The sequence below is a fragment of the Gorilla gorilla genome, chromosome 5 (assembly GCF_029281585.2).
Source record: "Gorilla gorilla gorilla isolate KB3781 chromosome 5, NHGRI_mGorGor1-v2.1_pri, whole genome shotgun sequence".
Lineage (NCBI taxonomy): Eukaryota > Metazoa > Chordata > Mammalia > Primates > Hominidae > Gorilla > Gorilla gorilla.
The window spans coordinates 146,135,120-146,156,894 of NC_073229.2; the positions used below are offsets into that span (position 1 = coordinate 146,135,120).

General features: G+C 36.3%; 1 long non-coding RNA gene across 4 annotated transcripts in view; it reads left to right on the forward strand.

Annotated features, from left to right (window-relative positions):
- LOC115934999 (uncharacterized) overlaps nucleotides 1–21,272 on the forward strand; it is a 198,501-nt gene extending 177,229 nt beyond the window's left edge. For all 4 annotated transcript variants that reach the window (XR_008680735.2, XR_008680732.2, XR_010134357.1 and 1 more), the window contains one exon: nucleotides 16,191–21,272. This is a non-coding gene — a long non-coding RNA (uncharacterized lncRNA). The remainder of the gene's footprint in view (nucleotides 1–16,190) is intronic.
- Nucleotides 21,273–21,775: the final 503 nt, after the last annotated feature.

Consider the following 21,775-nt stretch of genomic DNA (forward strand, 5'->3'; position numbering starts at 1 on the left):
ATGTTATTGGTAGATATTTTGGTCTCTAGCTATAATGCTACTGATAAATTTTATCCTAATATTAATTTTAGAAACAATATAAGCACATAAATTATTTTCTTTTTCTTCAAATTTTCATTTCTTTACTTCAATATGTTTTTGGGGAACAGGTGGTAATTGGTTATATGAATAAGTTCTTTAGTGGTGATTTCTGAGATTTTGGTGAACCCATCACCTGAGCAGTGTACATTGTACTCAATGTGTAGTCTTTTATCCATTGCCACCCCTCACTTTTTTTTCCCGAGTCCCCACAGTCCAATGTATCATTCTTATGCCTTTATAGTTTATGCCTTCTCATAGTTTAGCTCCCACATCTGAGTAAGAACATACAATGTTCTCCATTCACGTTCTTCATAAGATGTTGGTTTTCTATTCCTGAGTTACTTCACTTAGAATAAGTCTCCAATTCCATCCAGTTTTCTGTGAATGCCATTATTTCATTCCTTTTTATGAATGAGTAGTACTTCATGGTGTATATACCACATTTCCTTTATCCACTGGTCGATTTGATGGGCATTTGGGCTGGTTATATATTTTTGCAATTGCAAACTCTGCTGCTATAAATATTCATGTGCAAGTATCTTTTATGTATAATGACTTATTTTCCTCTGGGTAGATAGCTAGTAGTGGGAATGCTGGATCAAACGGTACATCTACTTTTAGTTCTTTGAGGATCCTCCACACTGTTTTCCATAGTGGTTGTACTAGTTGACATTCCCACCAACAGTGTAAAAGTGTTACCTTTTCATCATGTTGACAACAACATCTATTACTTTTTAATTATGGCCATTCTTGCAGGAGTGAGGTGGTACCACATTGTGGTTTTAATTTTCATTTTCCTTATAGTTAATGATGTTGAGCATTTTTCCCCATACTTGTTGGCCATTTGTATATCTTCTTTTGAGAATTGTCTATTCATGTCCTTAGCCCACTTTTTGATAGGACTGTTTGTTTTTTCTCTTCCTGATTTGAGCTCTTTGTAGATTCTGGATATTAGTCCTTTGTTGAATGTATACATTCTGAAGATTTTCTCCCACTCTGTGGGTAGTCTGTTAACTCTGCTGATTATTTCTCTTGTTGTGTAGAAGCTTTTTAATTTAATTAAGTCCCATCTATTTATCTTTGTTTTTGTTGTGTTTGCTTTTGTGTTCTTGGTCATGAAGTCTTGGTCATGAAGTCTCTGCCAAAGCCAATATCTAGAATAGTTTTTCTGACATTGTCTTCTAGAATCTTTAGGTTTCGGATCTTAGATTTAAGCCTTTGATTCATCTTGAGTTGATTTTTGTGTAAGGTGAGAGATGAGGAACGAGTTTCATTCTTCTACATGTAGCTCCCCAATTATCCCAGCACCATTTGTTGAATAGATTGTCCTTTCTCCACTTTATGGTTTGTTTGCTTTGTCAAAGACAAGTTGGCTGTAAGTGTTTGGCTTTATTTCTGGGTTCTTTATTCTGTTTCATTGTACTATGTGCTTATTTTTATACCTTTACCATGCTATTTTGGTGACTAGGGCCTTATAATATTGTTTGAAGTCAGGTAATATGATGACTCCAGATTTGTTCTTTTTGCTTAGTCTTGCTTTGGCTATGTGGGCTCTTTTTTGGTTCCATGTGAATTTTAAGATTTTTTTTCTAGTTCTGTGAAGAATGTTGATGGTATTTTGATGGGAATTACATTGAATTTGTAGATTACTTTTGGCAGTATGGTCACTTTCACAATATTGATTCTACCCATCCATGAGCTTGGGATGTGTTTCTATTTGTTTGTGTCTTCTATGATTTCTTTCAGCAGTGTTTTGTAGTTTTCCTTGTAGAAGTCTTTCACCTCCTTGGTTAGGTATATTCCTAAGTGTTTTTTTTTTTAATTCAGTTACTGAGAAAGGGGTTGAGTTCTTGATTTAATCCTCAACTTGTTTGCTGTTGGTGTAGAACAGAGTGACTAATTTGTGTACATTAATTTTGTATCCTGAAACTTTTTCATTTACCAGTTCTAGGAGCTTTTGGATGAATCTTTAGGGTTTTCTAGGTGTACAATTTTACAATCAACAAACAATGACAGTTTGACTTCCTCTTTGCTGATTTGGATGCCATTTATTTCTTTCTCTCGTCTGATTGCTCTGGCTAGGACTTCCTATACTATGTTGAATAGAAGTGGTAAAAGTGGGCATCCTTGTCTTGTTCTACTTCTTAGGGGAATGCTTTCAACTTTTCCCCATTCAGTATAATGTTGGCTGTGGATTTGTTGTAGACAGCTTGTATTACCTTAAGGTATGTCTCTTCTATGCTGATTTTGCTGAGGGTTTTAATCATAAAGGGATGCTGAATTTTTTCTGTGTCTATTGAGATGATCATGTGATTTTTGTTTTTAATTCTGTTTAAGTGGTGTATCACATTTATTGACTTACATATGTTAAACCATCCCTGCATCCCTGGTATGAAACCCACTTGATCATAATGGATTATCTTTTTGATATGCTGTTGGATTCGGTTCTCTATGATTTTGTTGAGGACTTTTGCATCTATGTTCATCAGGGATACTGGTCTGTGACTTTATTTTTGTTATGTCCTTCCCTAGGTTTGCTATTAGGGTGATACTGGCTTCACAGAATGATTTAGGGAGATTCTCTTTTCCTCTATCTTTTGTAATAGTGTCAATAAGATTAGTATCAATTCTTCTTTGAATGTGTGATAGAATTCAGCTGTGAAGCCATCTGGTACTGGACTTTTTTTGTTGGCAATTTTTAAAAATTTTATTTCAATCTTGCTGCTTGTTATTGGTCTGTTCAGAGATTCTATATCTTCCTGGTTTAATCTAGAAAGGTTGTATATTTCCAAGAATGTATCCATCTCTCTAGGTTTTCTAGTTTATGTGGATAAAGGTGTTCATAGCAGCCTTGAATAATCTTTTGTATTTCTGTGGTATCAGTTGTAATATCTCCCATTTCATTTTTAATTGGGCTTACTTGGATCTTCTTACTTCTTTACTTGGTTAATCTTGCAAATGATCTATTTTATTTACCTTTTCAAAAAACCAGCTTTTTGTTTCATTTTTCTTTTGTACTTTTTTGTTTGAATATCATTTAGTTCTGCTCTGATTTTGGTTATTTCTTTTGTTCTGCTGGGTTTGGGTTTGGGTTTGGATTGTTCTTTTCTCCCCAGTTCTGTGAGATGTGACCTTAGATTGTCTATTTGTGCTCTTTCAGGCTTTTTGATATAGGCATTTAGTGCTATGGACTTTCCTCTTATCACTGCTATTGCTGTATCCCAGACGTTTTGGTAGGTTGTATCACAATTATCATTCAGTTCGAAGAATTTTTTAATTTCCATCTTGATTTCACTGTTTGCCCAATGAGCATTCAGGGGCAGGTTGTTTAATTTCCATATATTTGCATGGTTTTGAGGGTTCCCTTTGGAAGTGATTTCCAATTTTATTCCTTTGTGTTCTGAGAGAGTACTTGATATAATTTTGATTTTCTTAAATTTACTGAGACTTGTTTTGTGGCTTATCGTGTGGTCTATCTTGGAGAATGTTCCATGTGCTGATGAATAGAATGTATATTCTGCAGTTGTTGGGTAGAATGTTCTATAAATATCTGTTAAGTTCATTTGTTCTAGGGTATAGCTTAAGTCCATTGTTTCTTTCTTGACTTTCTGTCTTGATGACCTGTCTAGTGCTGTCAGTGGAGTATTAAAATTCCCCACAATTATTGTGTTGCTGTCTGTCTCATTTCTTACGTCTAGAAGTAATTGTTTTATAAATTTGGAAGCTCCAGTGTTAGGTGCATATATATTTAGAATTGTGGTATTTTCCTGTTGGACTAGTTCTTTTATCATTATATACTGTCCATTTTTGTCTTTTTAAACTGCTGTTGCTTTAAAGTTTGTCTTGTGTGATATAAGAATAGCTACTTCTGCTCACTTTTGGTGTCCATTTGCATGAAATATCTTTTTCTACCCCTTTACCTTAATTTATGTGAGTCCTTATGTGTTAGGTGAGTCTCCTGAAGACAGCAGAAACTTGGTTGGTGAATGTGTATCCATTCTGCCATTCTGTATCTTTTAAATGGAGCATTTAGGCCATTTGCATTCAATGTTAGTATTGAGATATGAGGTATTATTTCATTCATTTTGCTATTTGTTGTCTGAATACCTTGTTGTTGGTTTTTCTTTGTGTTATTGTTTTATAGATTCTATACGATTTACTCTTTAAGGAGGTTCTATTTTGGTGTATTTTGAGGATTTGTTTCAAGATTTAGAGCTCCTTTTAGCAGTTCTTGCAGTGCTGGCTTGGTAGTGGCGAATTCTCACACCATTTGTTTGTCTGGAAAAGACTGTATCTTTCCTTCATTTATGAAGTTTAGTTTTGCTGGATACTAAATTCTTGACTAATAATTGTTTTGTTTAAGGAGGCTAAAAAATAGGACCCCAATCCCTTCTAGCTTGTAGGGTTTCTGCTGAGAAATCTGTTGTTAATCTGATAGGTTTTTCTTTATAGGTCACCTGATGCTTTTGCCTCACAGCTCTAAAGATTCTTTCTTTCATCTAGACTTCAGATAACCTGATGACTATCTGCCTAGGCAATGATCTTTTTGCAATGAATTTTCCAGGTGTTCTTTGAGCTTCTTGCATTTGAATGTCTAGAATATTCTCCCAAATATGTTTTCCAAACTTTTAGATTTCTCTTCTTCCTTGGGAATACCAATTATTCTTAGGTTTGGATGTTTAAGATGGTACCCAACTTCTTGGAGGCTTTGTTCATTTTTAAAAATTATTTTTTCTTTTTTTCTTTTTTAATAAATTGGGTTAATTTGAAAGCCTTGTCTTGATGCTCTGAACTTCTTTCTTCTGCTTGTTTGATTCTTCTGCTGAGACTTTCTAGTGCATTTTGAATTTCTCTAAGTGTGTCCTTGATTTCCAGAAGCTGTGATTGTTCTTTATCTATTCTTTCTATTTCACTGAAGAGTTTTCTTTCATATCCTGTATCATGTTTTTGATTTATCTAAGTTGGACTTCACCTTTCTCTGGTGACTCCTTGATTAGCTTAATAATCAGCCTTCTGAATTCTTTTTCTGGCAATTCAGAGATTTTGTTTGGGTTTGGATCCATTGCTGGTAGCTGGTATGATCTTTTGGGAGTCCTAAAGAAGTTTGTTTTATCATATTATCAGAATTGTTTTTCTGGTTCCCCCTCATTTGGGTAGACTATGTCAGAGGGAAAATCTGAGACTCCGGGGCTGCTTTTCAGATTCTTTCATCTCAAGGGTGTTCCCTTGATGTGGTGTTCTCCCCCTTCCCCTAAGAATGAGGCTCCCTGAGACCAAAGTGTAGTGATTGTTTTTGCTCCTCTGTGTCTAGCCACCCAGCAGAGCTACTGGGCTCCAGGCTGATACTAAGGAGTGTCTGCAAAGAGTACTGTGATATAGTCCGTCTTTAGGTCTTGCAGCTATGGATACCAGCACCTGCCCTAGTGGAGGTAGCAGGGGAGTGAAATGGACTCTATGAGGGCTTTTGGTTGTGTTTTTGTTTAGTGCACTGGTTTTGTGTTGGTTGGAAGTGCACCTCTAGCCAGGAGGTGATGCTTTCAAGAGGGCATCAGTTGTGGTCCTATAGGGAATATGCAAATTTGCCCTAGGGATACCTGGTTAAGTATTTGGGTTTCTCAGAAGGTGGGCAGGGCCATAGAGCCCCCAAAACATTATGACTATTGTCTTCAGCTACCATGGTGAATACAGAAAGACTACCAGATTGGGGCAGGGATAGGTGTGTCTGAGCCCAGCCTTTCCTTGTGTGGGGCTTGTTGTGGCTACTGTATGGGATGGGGGTGTGGTTCTCGGTCTAATGAAATTATATTCCCAGGGGGATTATAGCTGCCTCTGCTGCATCATATAGGTCACCAGGGAAATAGGGGAAAGCCGGCAGTCACAGGCCTCACCCTGCTCCCAAACAGCCTGCAGTCCTAAAGGCTGGTCTCACTCCCACCATATCCCCTCAGCAGCACTGAGTCTATTTCCAGGCAGCTGGTGACAGGCAGACAACATGTCCCAGACTACCAGCCTCCCTCCTGAGAAAGCAACTCAACTCACAGCTTTTTTGGCATCTTGGAGAGCCTGCAGCAGTGATTCTGTTCCTTCAAAGGGTCTGTGGATTCTCTCGGCTTTCCTGCTATGTTCCTGTGATAGTTCTTGGAGCAAAAGTTCACTATGTGAGTCTCCACACGCTGCTCTGTCCATCTGGACAGGAACTGCAAGCTAGTCCTGCCTCCTATCCACCATCATCCTCCGCAAATAAATAATTTTCAACTGGCATTTATTATTAATCTGTTCCAGGCACTTAATACATATACACATATTGTCTAGTCTCAATGACCACATTATAGAAGAAGATGTAAAGCAACTTGCCAAACATCCCACAGCCAGATAGTGGCAGAGCTAGAATTGATACTGAGCAGAGAAAAGAACCATGCTCAAAAATCTTATATTATTCTTTCTTTATTCTTGGTGTTCAATTAGTAATAACACAGTCTATTTGCTCTATAATCTTAAACTAAAACACGATGTGATAGGAAAGGATAAATTATAATAGTATCATCCTACTTCGTTTTATGGTAAAGCAAATCAGTCACCACAAGAGAGAAAATCACCACACACACACACACACACACACACACACACACACACATAAAATTGTGAAATTATACAAAGTATCATTTTGTTGTCAATATGCCCCTCCAAAGACTGAGTTGATTGTACTATACCTTCTCAGAGCTCTATCTGGGAAAGGATAAGAAGGTTCACATACTTCTTTTTTTTTTTTTTTTTTCCTAAATGGCAAAAAGCCCAGACTTTTTTGTTACCATTCCATGGTAAACATTTGTCTCTCCAGTCACCCAGATTCATGATTCATTTGTTAGGGGCTTAGTGGGCACATTTTGGCTGTCAGCCTGCCATGTGCCCATGCCGGGCATTGAGTGAGTTCTGTATAGAAGAAGTCTCTCCTTTTTGACCATACAAGAGCATGTGGATGGGCTTTCTAACCAGATGCAGTTTAGCAATGAGATAGGTATGCAACACAGGAAAGGCCTAAGGAGGCACCTCGCTCACGAATTACCACGGGTGCCACACTCAGCACTGAGCAGTGTTGGCCATGAACTACATTACAGCACAGTAGCTGTACTGTTTTATCGTGCCTGTTTATGTGTTAGATAGCACAGAGATGTGACTTCTTAAGGAACCATCACTGTTTGAAACACATGAAGCAAGCCTAGAACTGCTATATTATATGACAACTATGTGTTTGCTTTGTTTCATAATGATTCGTAATGGTCTTTTGAGCATTATGAATCAGGCTATACAGCCTCAGTTTTTACATCATTTTAAAATGAGACTTCTATCAACACCAATTCTAAAAATGTCCATAAAACATCTGCACTGATGCCCCCTAACCTTGTTGGAGCTCAGGCTTTTGCCTTCAAGAAATCATTGTGCAGAACAACAACAGTATAAAACTTGAATAGCTGAGAATGTAAATGTAGAGGAAGTAAACAGGCAAAGGATAGTTAAAGCCACATCTTTTCTTTCTGTTAGGTTGGTGCCTTCTCTAACACTTTCTATGTTTCTTATTTCATTCATTCTTTTAATGAATAATTATTGTGTGCCTTCTATGTGCAAGGCACTGTAGTAGGAACAAAAATGGAGGAGATAATTTTGAGGCACAGAGTAGTTTGAGGGGTAGGCTGGTGCTGGGAAGTGTGCTAATAAGCATAGTTTAAATTAGGAAATGAGCATAGTATACCCAAATAACAGCAATATTCAAGTGAGAGAGGAATAAATATAAAGAAGTAAAAAAATTCCCATGTATATTGCCTATGCCAAATTTTATTCACAGCCAACCCTGTAGCCAGAAGGAAGTAAATATTTGTTCTCTGCCTCCTTCCTTCCTGAACTCAGAGTTCTGTCTCAAGCATAATAAGCACAATTCAACTTAATTACACATTCAATAGGTTTCAGGTGGGGAGAGGCTATAATTTAAAATATTTTCTATCAGAAAATATGTTTTAAAAGCCAAACCATTTACAAGCAAATTTTGAGAACTGTGTGCACCTACATGGAATCATGTTCTTTCCTTTTCATAGGACTTAACTCATCATATAACTATATTCATAATTATGTAATGATATAGAGCTTAGCTAACTATGTAAAGTTAGGCTGAATATGTAGCAAAATTTCATCTTCACAGTTAAAAGTTCAATATCTATTTATGGCCACTGTATTAGTCCATTTTCATGCTGCTGATAAAGACAATACCCAACACTGGGAAGAAAAAGAGGTTAAATTGGACTTATAGTTTCATATGGCTGGGGAGGCCTCAGAATCATGGAGGGAGGTGAAAGGCACTTCTTTTTGTTTTTGTTTTTGTTTTTTTTTTTTTACAGAGTCTCGCTCTGTCACCCAGGCTGGAGTGCAGTGGCGCAATCTCGGCTCACTGCAAGCTCCACCTCCTGAGTTCACACCATTCTCCTGCCTCGGCCTCCCGAGTAGCTGGGACTACAGGCGCCCGCCACCACGCCCGTCTAATTTTTTTGTGATTTTAGTAGAGACAGGGTTTCACCATGTTAGCCAGGATGGTCTCGATCTCCTGACCTCGTGATCCATCTGCCTCAGCCTCCCAAAGTGCTGGGATTACAGGCGTGAGCCACCGTGCCGGGCCAAAAGGCACTTCTTACATGGTGGTGGCAAGAGAAAGTGAGGAAGATGCAAAAGCAGAAACGCTTGATAAAACCATCAGATCTTGTGAGACTTATTCAGTACCATGAGAACAATATGAGGGAAACTACCCCCATAATTCAAATTATCTCCCATTGAGTCACTCCCACAATGCATGGGAATTATGGGAGTACAATTCAAGATGAGATTTGGGTGAGTACACAGAGCAAAACCATATCATTCCACCCATGACCCCTCCAAATCTCATGTCCTCTCATTTCAAAACCAATTATGCATTCCCAACAGTCTCCCAAAGTCTTAACTCATTTCAGCATTAGCCCAAAACTCCACAGTCCAAAGTCTCATCTGAGACAAGTCAAGTCCCTTCTGCCTATGAGCCTGTAAAATCAAAAGCAAGGTAGTTACTTCCTAGACACAATGAGAATACAGGTATTGGGTAAATACAGCCATTCCAAATGGGAAAAATTGGACAAAACAAAGTGGTTACAGGGACTATGCAAGTCTAAAATCCAGTGGGGCAATCAAAATTTAAAGCTCCAAAATGATCTCCTTTGATTCCATGTCTCATATCCAGGTCACACTGATGCAAAAGGTAGGTTCCCAAAGTCTTGGGCAACTCCACCCCTGTGTCTTTGCAGGGCATACCTCCCTCCTGGCTGCTTTCACAGGCTGGTGTTGAATGTCTGTAGCTTTCCCAGGTGCATGGTGCAAGCCGTCGGTAAATATACCATTCTGGGGTCTGGAGGACGATGGCCATCTTCTCACAGCTCCACTAGGCAGTGCCTTAGTAGGAGCTCTGTGTGGGGGCTCCAAACCCACATTTTCCTACCACACTGCCCTAGCAGAGGTTCTCCATGAGGGCCCCGCCCTGCAGCAAACTTTTGCCTGGGCATCCAGGTATTTCCATACATCTTCTGAAATCTAGGTGGAGATTCCCAAACTTCAATTCTTGACTTCTGTGCATCTGCCAGCTCAACACCACGTGGAAGCTGCCAAGATTTGGGGCTTGCACCCTCTGAAGCCATAAGCCAAGCTGTACCTTGGCCCCTTTTAGCAGTGGCTGGAGCAGCTGGGATGCAGGGCACCAAGTCCCTAGGCTGCACACACAGCATGGGGACCCTAGGACTGGCCCACAAAACCATTTTTTCCTCTTAGCCTTCTGGGTCTGTGAAGGGAGGGGCTGCCATGAAGTCCTATGACATGCTCTGGAGACATTTTTCCCATTGTCTTGGGGATTAACATTGGGCTCCTTGTTACTTATGCAAATTTCTGCAGCCAACTTGAATTTCTCCTCAAAAAATGGGTTTTTCTTTTCTACTGCATCATCAGGCTGCAAATTTTCTGAACTTTTATGCTTTGTTTCCCTTTTAAAATGGAATGCTTTTAACAGCACCGAAGTCACTTTTTTTTTTTTTTTTTTTTTTTTCAGACAAAGTCTTTGTCGTCCAGGCTAGAGTGCAGTTGTGTGATCTCAGCTCATTGTAACCTCCACCTCCTGGTACAAGCAATTCTTCTGCCTCAGCCTCCTGAGTAGGTGGGACTACAGGCATATACCACCATGCCCAGCTAATTTTTGTATTTTTAGTAGAGATGGGTTTCACCATGCTGGCCAGGCTGGTCCGGAACTCCTGACTCAAGTGATCCACCCACCTCAGCCTCCCAAAGTGCTGGGATTACAGGCATGAGTCACCGTGACTGGCCCCAAGTCACATCTTTAATGGTTTGTTGCTTAGAAATTTATTCTGCCAGATACCCTAAATTACCTCTCTCAAGTTCAAAGTTCCATAAATCTCTAGGTCAGGGGCAAAATGCTGCCCATCTCTTGGCTAAAACATAGTAAGAGTCACCTTTGCTCCAGTTCCCAATAAATTCCTCATCTTCAACTGAGACCACCTCAGCCAGGACCTTATTATTCATATCACTATCAGGCTTTAGGTCAAAGCCATTCAACAAGTCACAGGGAAGTTCCAAACTTTCCCACATTTTCCTGTCTTCTTCTGAGCCCTCCAAACTGTTCCAGCCTCTGCCTGTTACCCAGTTCCAAAGTCACTTCCACATGTTTGGGTATCTTTTCAGCAATACCCCACTCTACTGATACCAATTTACTGCATTAGTCCATTTTCATGCTGCTGATAAAGACATACCCGAGATTGGGAAGAAAAAGAGGTTTAATTGGACTTGCAGTTTGACGTGGCTGGGGATAACTCAGAATCATGGTGGCAGGTGAAAGGTACTTCTTATATGGCGGTAGCAAGAGAAAATGAGGAATATGCAAAAGGAGAAACCCCTGACAAAACCATCAGATCTCATGAGACTTATTCACTACCGTGAGAACAGTATGAGGGAAACCGCCCCATGATTCAAATTATCTTCCACTGGGTTCCTCCTACAACACTTGGGAATTATGGGAATACAATTCAAAATGAGATTTGGGTGGGGACAAAGAGCCGAACCATATCACACACTATCTTTCTACCTATTATGGATTCAAAACTGTTTTTGTGCGTGTGTGTGTGGATTTCTAGTATGAGACTTTTTATCCTAAACATTTACCAATAATACATTAATTATAACTTAAAGTATTTTCTCCTTGAAGTTAAATTTGTGGTAGAATTCTTAAACTTTAAAAACTTAGAATTCATTCAATCCTTTTTTTGGGTGAAGTTTTTGAAGCAGTGAAAGAAAGGATTTTTTTTCAATTCTGTACCAAGATCATTCCAACACTACATAATTACAGTCTTGTGAGTAATTTTAAATGATTTTCTGAGAGATCAGCTTAGTTACTGAACAAAATTTAACAAAAAAATTAGTTAAATCTGAAGTTGCTATGCTTATGGTGCAGGTACATTCTTACATTCTTTTTCTTCTCCAAAATTTTTCAGATCCAAACACCATATCAGAGTTAATTGCTTTTTAGGGCTTATATTTAAGAGACATTTTAATAAAAGTCATGAGACTTCATCCTGTGTTTTTATGGGACTTGAATCTAAAGAGACAAATCCGAGTGGTTGTTAAATCTGAATTAATATTGTTGACATTCCATTGGCAACACAACTGCTGATTTGGAATATCTGTTGTGACTTTAGTACACTTTAGTCATGAAGATTGAGTGCAAAATATTATAAGATTTCAAAAAAATTTTGAAAAGTTCATTTTGGGTCACAAATGTGGTTCCCACTTGTATTTCTCTAGTTACAGTTTAACAGCAGAGTAAATGTCCAGCATGACTGACATTCTGGGAAAAAGAATTAACTAAGAGGTTTTTCAAGTTTTATGAATAGAAAAATCACAAGAGAATTCAGATAGCCCCAAAAAGCTGTTGACATATTATAGTAGAAATCCCTGCTCACTAACGAGTACTTACAGAATAATCATTCAGAAAAAGGTGAATTTTGGCTATGCCACTTCATAGCTCAGAACTTGTGATTTTATGCAAAATACTTCAACATTCTCGGCCTTGATGTCCACATATGTAAAAGGAGAGAAATAATGGATACTATATAGAGTTATTATAAGGATGAAATGAGATCATGAAAAAAAGTGGCTGAGACATTGTGGCTTTGCAATACGTGGTAGCTGTATAGCTGTATATGCCAGGAAAATAAATGCTGAACGATAATGAGTGACTAAATCACAACAATCTTGTGAATTCTGGGCCCGAGTCCTAAAGAACTTGTGAAAAACCATGAAGTTTTCATTGACTGGTATGTGTTTTGTGTAGGAAACGTGTTTATAATGTATGAGAGATTGAAGTTCAATTCTCTTATTTTCTTTCACTCAAGAGACATCATAGTGTCATGCTCTCAATATTCTTTTTAATACTTATTTGAAGAACTGAGTCTATGCTGCCTAAGAATTTATGATTGGTAATGGGAATTAATCATATAAACTAGACCCTGCGTATGTGTTAGCTAATGCTTTACCTTTGTTTAGTCTAGAAATGCCTTAACTTTATTAAATACCTACCTCTTAAAAAAGTACTGAGAAATTGCATTGTTGGAAATTTTAGGAAAGACTACTGGGGGTGATTTGGGGAGTTGTCGTTTAAATTATCTTTGCAGACTTCTGGGTACCCTTCTGCGCATAAGGCAATTTCTGCCTGTAGCTTCTCTGCTGTTTTCACGTTCCACTTCAGGTAAACGAGGGACTGTGCTGTTTAATCACATGAGCCTATGTGACATAATTTATGCACATAAGCATAATATGATTTATCTGCACAAAAAAATCAAAAGACAAACAATATAGAAAAGCAATGTACACAAAGAAATTCACAACAGTATTTTTTATAGTAATATTAGAAATGACCTAATCACTCACAAGAGGGAAATGACTGGATAATTATCAAATTAAGTCAATGAAATATTAGTTGCTAAAGTAGTAATTATGAACATGACAATGTCATAATATAATGTTACTTAAATAAAACAGAACAAAGATTGCATTTCCTCATCATTACAACTTCAGAAAATATGTAAGCATGGATAAATTCTAGAAGTAAAAACCAAAAATCATACATGATAGTGAAAATTGTGTGTATTTGCCCTTTCTTTTTAACTTTCCTCTACTGCCATAATTATGCTGGTACAAAAGAAATAAATATAGAGTAAGCAATAAAAAATTCAATGTGATCTACAAAATGTATAGCACTGTATAAAATATGTTCAAGTATTATTCTGTATGTAAAAGTTTAACTTCAGATTATTTAAATTAATAATTATAGGAATAGTTGAATACATATAGTAATGTTTGTCAGTTAGTATATCTAAAAGAAAAAAAAAAACCAGAGTAAATGAATTAGAAGTAGAAGACACAAATTATTGCCTCAACTAAGCCACTAAGTGACAATTTAACTTGAGACGGTTTGTTTTTCTGAAACTGAATTTTAACTGTAAAACTCAGGAATTGACTAAGATTCTTTCAGATATGTTTCCAGTCTGAAGTTTTTTTATTCTGAGCCTACAGCTCTCTATCCAAGCTTTATGTAATGTTTACACCCTTTATTTCAGGCACTATCCTAATAATAATACTAATTACTACTATTGTATTTATTAGAACATCTGCTGGAAATGTGACTTAATTAAATCTTAAATGATTACAAGTTATATCCACTATTTAAAATTTCTTCTCAGCTCCCTATCAATCTTAAGAATTTTATCTTTGGAGATAGCTAAGGTAAAAATTATATATATGTGAGATTTCTTTTATATATAAATATATGAAAAATATATATTCTTTCATATATAAATTTTATATATAAATTTTATACATGATATATATAATTACTCTATCTGAAAATGAAAACTAAAGTGTATTTTTATACCTGCTTTTTGTTCTTTTTAAACTTTTCAACCTAAAAAGTGTTTGTGCACAATTTTAATTTTGCAATTTAATTAGATCATATAATTATAAGATACAATTTTTTGTAAGAATATAATTGGATAAGTTTTTTTATTAACAGACAATTTTTTATTAAAAATTGGTAAGAATTTGAAGTGATCAAATTAGTTTATGAATATAAAACAAACTACCGAGGGTATTTAGAAATAAGCTCCAGCAAGGAACTTCAGACTGTCTTAAACAAAACATATTCTCATTCTTACCTGCTCCTTACAACTGATTAGAATAATTACAAATGAGCTATAAAGTTAGGGCCATCGAGAGGCAGCTTGCTTTTTGATATTTTCAGTGTCAGGAAGGAAATGAATTGCCTTCAATCAAGGACTGGTAATCACCACAATTCAGGAGCTCACCACCTACAGGAAATGAAAAGACAGAACATAAAGTGTGTTATAGCAGCTTACGTTGCTTTGATCTTCAGCAAAACTCCATTTGCTGCAGTATCTTGGCATTCTCCACTTTATTGAATGTGAGGGTTTGTAATGGACACGGCGTGTTACTGACTAATTTCAGTGAGGAAACTCCACCTCTTTCTCTCTTATTTTCATGTTTGACAAGAAGCTCTTTCTCCTACAGATAAACACATTAAACTTTATCTGATATGGCATGAAGTAAAACAGTGTCAATTTGAGGAGACAGACAAGTTTGAATGAGCTACATAAACATTTAGGCTTTGTTGGACCAACTAAATTTTATTATAAATCTCTCCTCAAACACGTTATAGTCTGCACTCAAAGTCGCTTGTCCAATAAAAGCCTATTTATTTTTTACCTCTATATTTACTTGTACCAGCACGTAGAAATTTTTAAGCCTCAAGAGAAGACAAATCACAAAATATTCAGCACCAGAAACCCCACATTTTAAACTTCCATGGGGTTTGGGGTTTGATTATTTAGCACAAGTTGTGGGTCAGATGAAAGACATTCTGGTCAGAGGGTTTATAATTTTAGATGCTTTATTTCCTGTGTAATATTTATGATGTGGCATTTCTGGAAATATATGGTCAGGGAAGGTACAGAGAGCAACATTTTCATGAGAGCTGGTAGAAAGTTTGGCGAGAGAGATACAATAACAGGTAAAATAAACTCTTCCCATAACCCCTTTTTGTCTTACACACAAGTGACCCCTCTCTTGAGATAGGCTAACCCAATAAAGCCTGGTTGAGGTATGTCTGTTCATTAATCCAACATTTAATAATTCTCTCCCATGTACCAGGCACTGTACAAGGCACCAGATCTGGCAATGACTACCAAGGCAACCTCTAATAGGAGCAAATGCTCATTTAAAACCCTCCAGCCAACATGGCAAAACTCCATCTCTACTAAAATTACAAAAGTTAGCTGGGCGCGGTGGTGCGTGCCTGTAATCCCAGGTATTCGGAAGGCTGAGACAAGATAATTGCTTGAACCCGGGAGGCGGAGGTTGCAGTGAGCTGAGATTGTGCCACTGCACTCCAGCCTGGGCGACAGAGCAAGACTGTTTCAAAAAAAAAAAAAAAAAAGCCTCCAGCCTAAAATGACTCCTTTAGTTTTTGTCCACTGGTCATTCTATGTAACCCATTTAGAATCTGGCTGTTAAACTAAGATAATTAAAGTGAGATTAAGAAACTATTAAGACTGACATGAGAAAAATGTCAGCAAGGACCTTTAGGTTTATCTACTGAATTTGTCTCATGAAATGCTATTCAGTGACATTTACTAAACTGAAGTAGCTACAACTATGTACTTCTAATTGGAAAAAAAAATTTCATGTAGCTTGAATATGGGTATGGGAATAAGGGGAAAATGAGAGTTACTTAACTGCTGTGGTTTGAATGTGTCCCCCAAAGTTCAGGTATTGGAAATTTAATTCTCAATGCAACAGTATTGAGAGTGGGATCTCTAGGAGGTAATTAGATCATGAGGGCTCTGCCCTGGATTAATGCTGTTATCACAGGAATGGATTAATTATCGTGGGAACAGGTTCCTGATAAAGGTGATTTCAACTCTGTCTTGCCTTCTCATGCTTTCTTACCCTTCCACCTTCTGCCATAGGATGATGCAACAGAAAAGCCGTCACCAGATACCAGCACCTTAATGTTGGACTTCTCAGCCTCCAGAACTGTAAGAAATAAATCCCTGTTCTTTATAAATTACCCAGTCTCAGGTATCCTGCTATAGCAGCACAAAATGGACTATGATAGAAAATTGGTATGAAGGAGTAGTACCATAGTTATAACAAATACCTAAAAATGGAAGCCACTCTGGAAATGGGTAAGGGGTAGAGTATGGAAGAATTTAGAGGAGCAGGCTAGAAAAAGCCTAAATTGCTGTGTATTACTCCAGGATGGTAAGAAATAAATCTCTGTTCTTTATAAATTGCCCAGACTCACAGCACAAAACAAATTAAGACATTAAGATTTGCCCCATTCTTAGAATTCATTTCTTCCATTTTCCCTTTAATTAAATCAATGCCAGCATCTAAGCAGTGTGCACCTTTTGACCATAGTCTTTCTAATTGACCAGAAGCTTAGATGTGGAAAATGCAAAAACTATGCACATTTCTGGTGGGTTTAACTTCTGAGAAATTTTTACAAGGTTTTCCTTATTTTATCTGCTCCAGTAAACCTGTGGTTTCATGAACAGGCCTAGAATTTGAGATCCAGCTTCTAAACTTCAAAGGTGACTTTTCAACCCATTTGTTTATAGACTTGGTATTAACCTTTTGAGTTCTAGAATAGGGTTTTAGAACTTACTTTCATAAAAGTTTATATAGTCAATTCCATTCATTTATGCTAAGGACATAGAATATTTCTAGATTGCACAATATGTTTCTGTGGGAATTGAATGGAAATCCAGGTTTCCTGACAAGAAACAAAGGATCTCTTAGTCTCTCTTGATCCCAGTCACTTCTGAAGAAAAAAAATTATTTACCTGAAGTACATTGCTTCCTTGTGGGATTCTTTTTTTTAAATGCTGGATTGTGGATTAAATAAAAAGATCCGAGAAATAGGTCAGAAATTAAATCCTGGTGTTGTCATGGTTTTTTTTAAATAGCACCCTTGAAATTGGTTGCAGAACATACATTTTATCTGATTCTAATTATGTGGAATTTCGAAGTCATTTTGGTAACAGAAACTACTCTAACCTGTTATTAAACTCAGGATTTTTTTAAGAAATAAAAATTGCTTGGTAAGAATATTAACGTTTAAAAAACTATTAATGAATCAGACCAACAAAGCCTACTCAAATGAATCTGTATCTTTATTCATGGTTCAAGCATTACTTCCACTTAACTAAAAATGAATATATCCTCTGGAACTTAAAGGTTGAAAAAAAAGAATGCATCTTTAATCTTTTATGGTTACAGATATAATAGAAAAATTGTTTCTGCCCCAAAACCCTACTTTTAAATAATTAATGAAATATAGACATTAATAAATGTCTCTAAAATTGCATTTCCCAGGGATATATCTATTTAACTCCTGATTCTATTGTTAACATCACCAATACATGGGAAAAGAAACTGAAGCTTTTTAAATTACATGCTAATATACGGCCATCAATTTTAAGGGATTTTGAAAAGTCCACAATAGTAAAAATAGAGTAGGAAAAATTATAGTGAAGAAATAAAATAAATTAGCTAAACAATTAGGCTCTCTTTATTTATTTGAAGGAAGTATTTAGAAGTATGTGCTGATTCTTATGTTCTCATACTTCAAGATGAGATCATGTTGGCATGCACTATTAGGGCCCTCACTCTTGTCCATATTGTTTTGGCAAGCTTTAAGCAGATGGCTCTGTAATATGGTAATACCTTCTCTTTGGATAACTCTTCATTTCAAAGCAATCTGTAGACATTACACCTTTAATTACAGGAGACCTCAAGGCACAAAGCAAAAGCAGAATGAATTTCATCATGGGAATATACAAAGCAAGGCATTAACATCTATAGTTAAATAGGTCAGCATCAAACTTCTTGCTGTACCACCCACCATTTCACACAGTTCAGCTAGCTGACTCATTCATAACTTTAAGGCTAATCAGAATAAATTAATGATTCATCACTAATAAAGATGCAGAGTGTGTACCTTTATTCTTCAGTAGGGTAACATGACCCTTCTGAGTACTTCTGGAGCAAATGTGTATGAAGTGCTTGGTTTTTTGTCACTAAGTCTATGTACTCAGAAAAGACACAAATTTTCAGTATTCTGGTTTACCACTTGCCAGGCAAAGGAAACTGTAAATAAATGTTTCACCACATATTTATGTGAAAAAAATTAATTGGTGAATCGGCTTTGTTGTGATTCTTAATAATAATGAATCATAGTTTTATACATGTAGTAGGATTAAGCATTTGAGATTTGATTCTAGCATTTCTGTCTATGTGTTTATAATTTATCCAATGGAAGTATTAAAAGAAAAGCTTTTTGGGAGTCCTTATTAGAGTTCAGAAGTCTCACACTTATGCACTTCTATCAAGTGATGTAATAGGAATGTGTTTAAGATCAGCAGATGATATATTGAGTGTAAACATAATGTGCTCATGATGAAAGCCAAAACACTAATTTAATTGATTGGAAGAAAACAGAAATTCACCAGGAGTCAAAATCCCAAATAAGAGGTCCGTGTTTTCAAGGCTTATTTTAATAGTATTAACTACTTCAACAAATTATTTTTCTTTGCTTTTTTCCATTCACTTAAAAATATTTAATGGTTTTATTGAACTATATTTTACATATAAAATTCGCCCGTTGAAAATATGCAACTTGATGATTTTTAGTAAAATTTAGAATTGTGCAAATATGATAGATTCCATTTTAGATAATTTCTGTCATTCTAAAAAGATCTTTAATGTCCATTTTTAGTGAAATCTGCTCCCACCCCCAGTCCCAGCAAACACTGATATAATTTTCATCTACTTATTTTTGCTTTTCCTAGAAATTTCATATAAAAAGTGTGGTTTGCAAAATAAAATCCCCTGCACTTGTGAATATTATATCACATTGGAAAGGGGACTTCACCAATGTAAATTGCGTACAAATGCGGAGATTATCCAGGACTATCTGGATGGGCCCAATGTAATCAATTCAGCCCTCAAAAGCACAGAACCTTTCTCAGCTGGGTCAGAGAGATACAATAATGGAAGAAGAGTCAGAGAGATGCAATGCAAGAAAGACTCAGTCTGCCACTGATGGCTTTGAAGTTAGAGGAAGGGAGCCATGAGTCAAGAAATGGAGGGGACCTCTAGAAGGGAACAGTCAGAGAAATAGATTACCCTCTAGAGCCTCAAGAAAGAGACACAGCCCTGTCAATTTAGCTTAGTGAGACCCATGTCAGGCTTATGGCCTCCAAAATGATAAGATAATACATTTGTATTGTTTTATGTCGTTAAGTTTGTAGGAATTATTATGGTAGCAATATAAAACTCATAGAAATGACTTCTTTCATTTTGTATTATTTTAAGATGCATTCATTTTGTTGCATGGATCATTCTATTTTATTGCTGAGCATCATTCTATTGTATTGACACCAAATTTTGTTTTTCCAATCACCTATTGGTGGGCATTTGGGTCGTTTCCAGTTTTTGGCTATTGTAAGTGATGATTTTATAAACATTTATGTACAAATCTTTTCGTGGATATCTAAATATATGATTTTGTTTCTCTTGGATAAATACCTAAGATTAGAATTGCTGAGTCATATGGTAAATGGATACTTAACTTTTAAAACCTCCCAAACTGTTCTTCAAAATGGTTGTGCCATTTTACATCCCCACCAATAATGTATAAAGGTTCCAGTTTCTTGAAATATTTGCCAACACTTGGTATGGTCAGTCTTTTTGATTCTAGTCATTCTAGTGGGTATATAATGATATCTCATTGTAATTTTAATTTGCACTATCCTAATGACTGATGATGTTGAGCATGTCTTCATTTGGTGTTTTTATTATTATTTTTAGCCATACATATATCTTCTTTAGTGAAATGCCTATTGAAATATTTTTCCCATTTTCTTGTTGAGTTATTTGTCACCTTATTACTGAGCTTCAAAAGTTCTTTATGTATTCTGTTCAATAGCCAGATGACCTCACCTTCTAGCATTCACACCCTTGAGTAGTGCCTTCCTCATTGCTCCAGGATTGGTCTGACCAACAGAACCAAACAACATATGGCAGAAATGGTGGTGTATCACTTCCAAGGTTAGGTTATAAGAGACTGTGTTTTCCATCTCAGCTTCTTTCTCTCCCCTGCCAAACCCCTTTGCATCATTCATTCCGGAGAATCCAGCTGCCGTGTCTTGAGGACAATCAGATGGCCTATAAAGGGCCCCTGGGACAAGGAACTGAGGTGTTTTTCCAACAGCCAACAAGGAACCGAGGCCTGCCAACAACCGTATGAGTGAGCACGGAATTGTCTAGCTCCAGATGACTGTGGCTTTGGCTAACAGCTTGTCTTGAGACACCCTGAGCCAACACCACTCAGCTAAGCCACTTCCAGATTCCTGCCCCTCAAAACTGTATGGCTTGTTGTTTTGAGATGCTAAGTATTAAGAGTAATTCAGCAATGGATGACAACTATATTCTGGATACAAGTGTTTATTATATGTATGATTTGCAAATATATTTCTCACTTTGTGGTTTGTCTTTCCATTTTTGAAATGGGATCTTTCGAATACCATCAGTTTTCAATTTCGATGAAGTCAAATTCGCCAATTTTTCTTTTGTGAATCAGGCTTTCAGAATCATGTCTAAGAAATTCTTGCCTAAGGACACACATTGTTTCTCGGATGTCTTCTTCTAAAATGTGGATAGTTTTAATTTTTCTACTTATGTCTCAGATCCATGTTTATTTAAATTTGTATATGATGTAAAGTAAGCATCTGAGATTTTTTGTTTTGGTTTGGTTTGGTTTTTGTTTTGCATATAGCAATCCATTTGTTCTAACACCACTTGTGGTAAAGATTATTGTTTTCCTCTTGAATTGCCTAGGCATCTTTGTTAAAAATCAATTTACTATAAATGTGTGGGTTTTTTACTGGGTTCTTCATCCAGTTTTATTGATCTACATATCTATTATTATACTGATGTCATACTGCATTGATTACTGTAACTTTGTATTAAAATTTGAAATTACACAGGTCCTCCAACTTCATGCTTCTTTTTCAAAACGTAAATTGGAATCATGACTATTTGTCATTAACAAACTCTTCTTTCAACAGCATAATATTTTTGAAATGAATAAAACAGATGAATCAGTTTTGATAAAAATTAAGATATCCAAAATGTTTTCAGAGGTTTTCACCATAGTAAAAAAAAAAAAATACAAACTTGATTTAAATAACTATTATTCACCTATTGTTTTCTCAATGGCTACATTTCATAATGTTAGGACTGATTAACACCAAAAGCAATATCCAATATAAAAAAAAATGATGTCCTTTGAAAGGATTTTAACTATTTATTGATAGCATGTAACTTTATTAAGAAAACAGGTAACATGAACAAAAATTTAAACTATTTTTCAACACTTATCTATTGGTCATGAGAATTTAGAAGCTAAATCCTCATATTGCTGTTAGTGGCATAAATTATTCCAAAAAATGTTTGGAGAATAATTCATAGATTTCAAGGAATATTT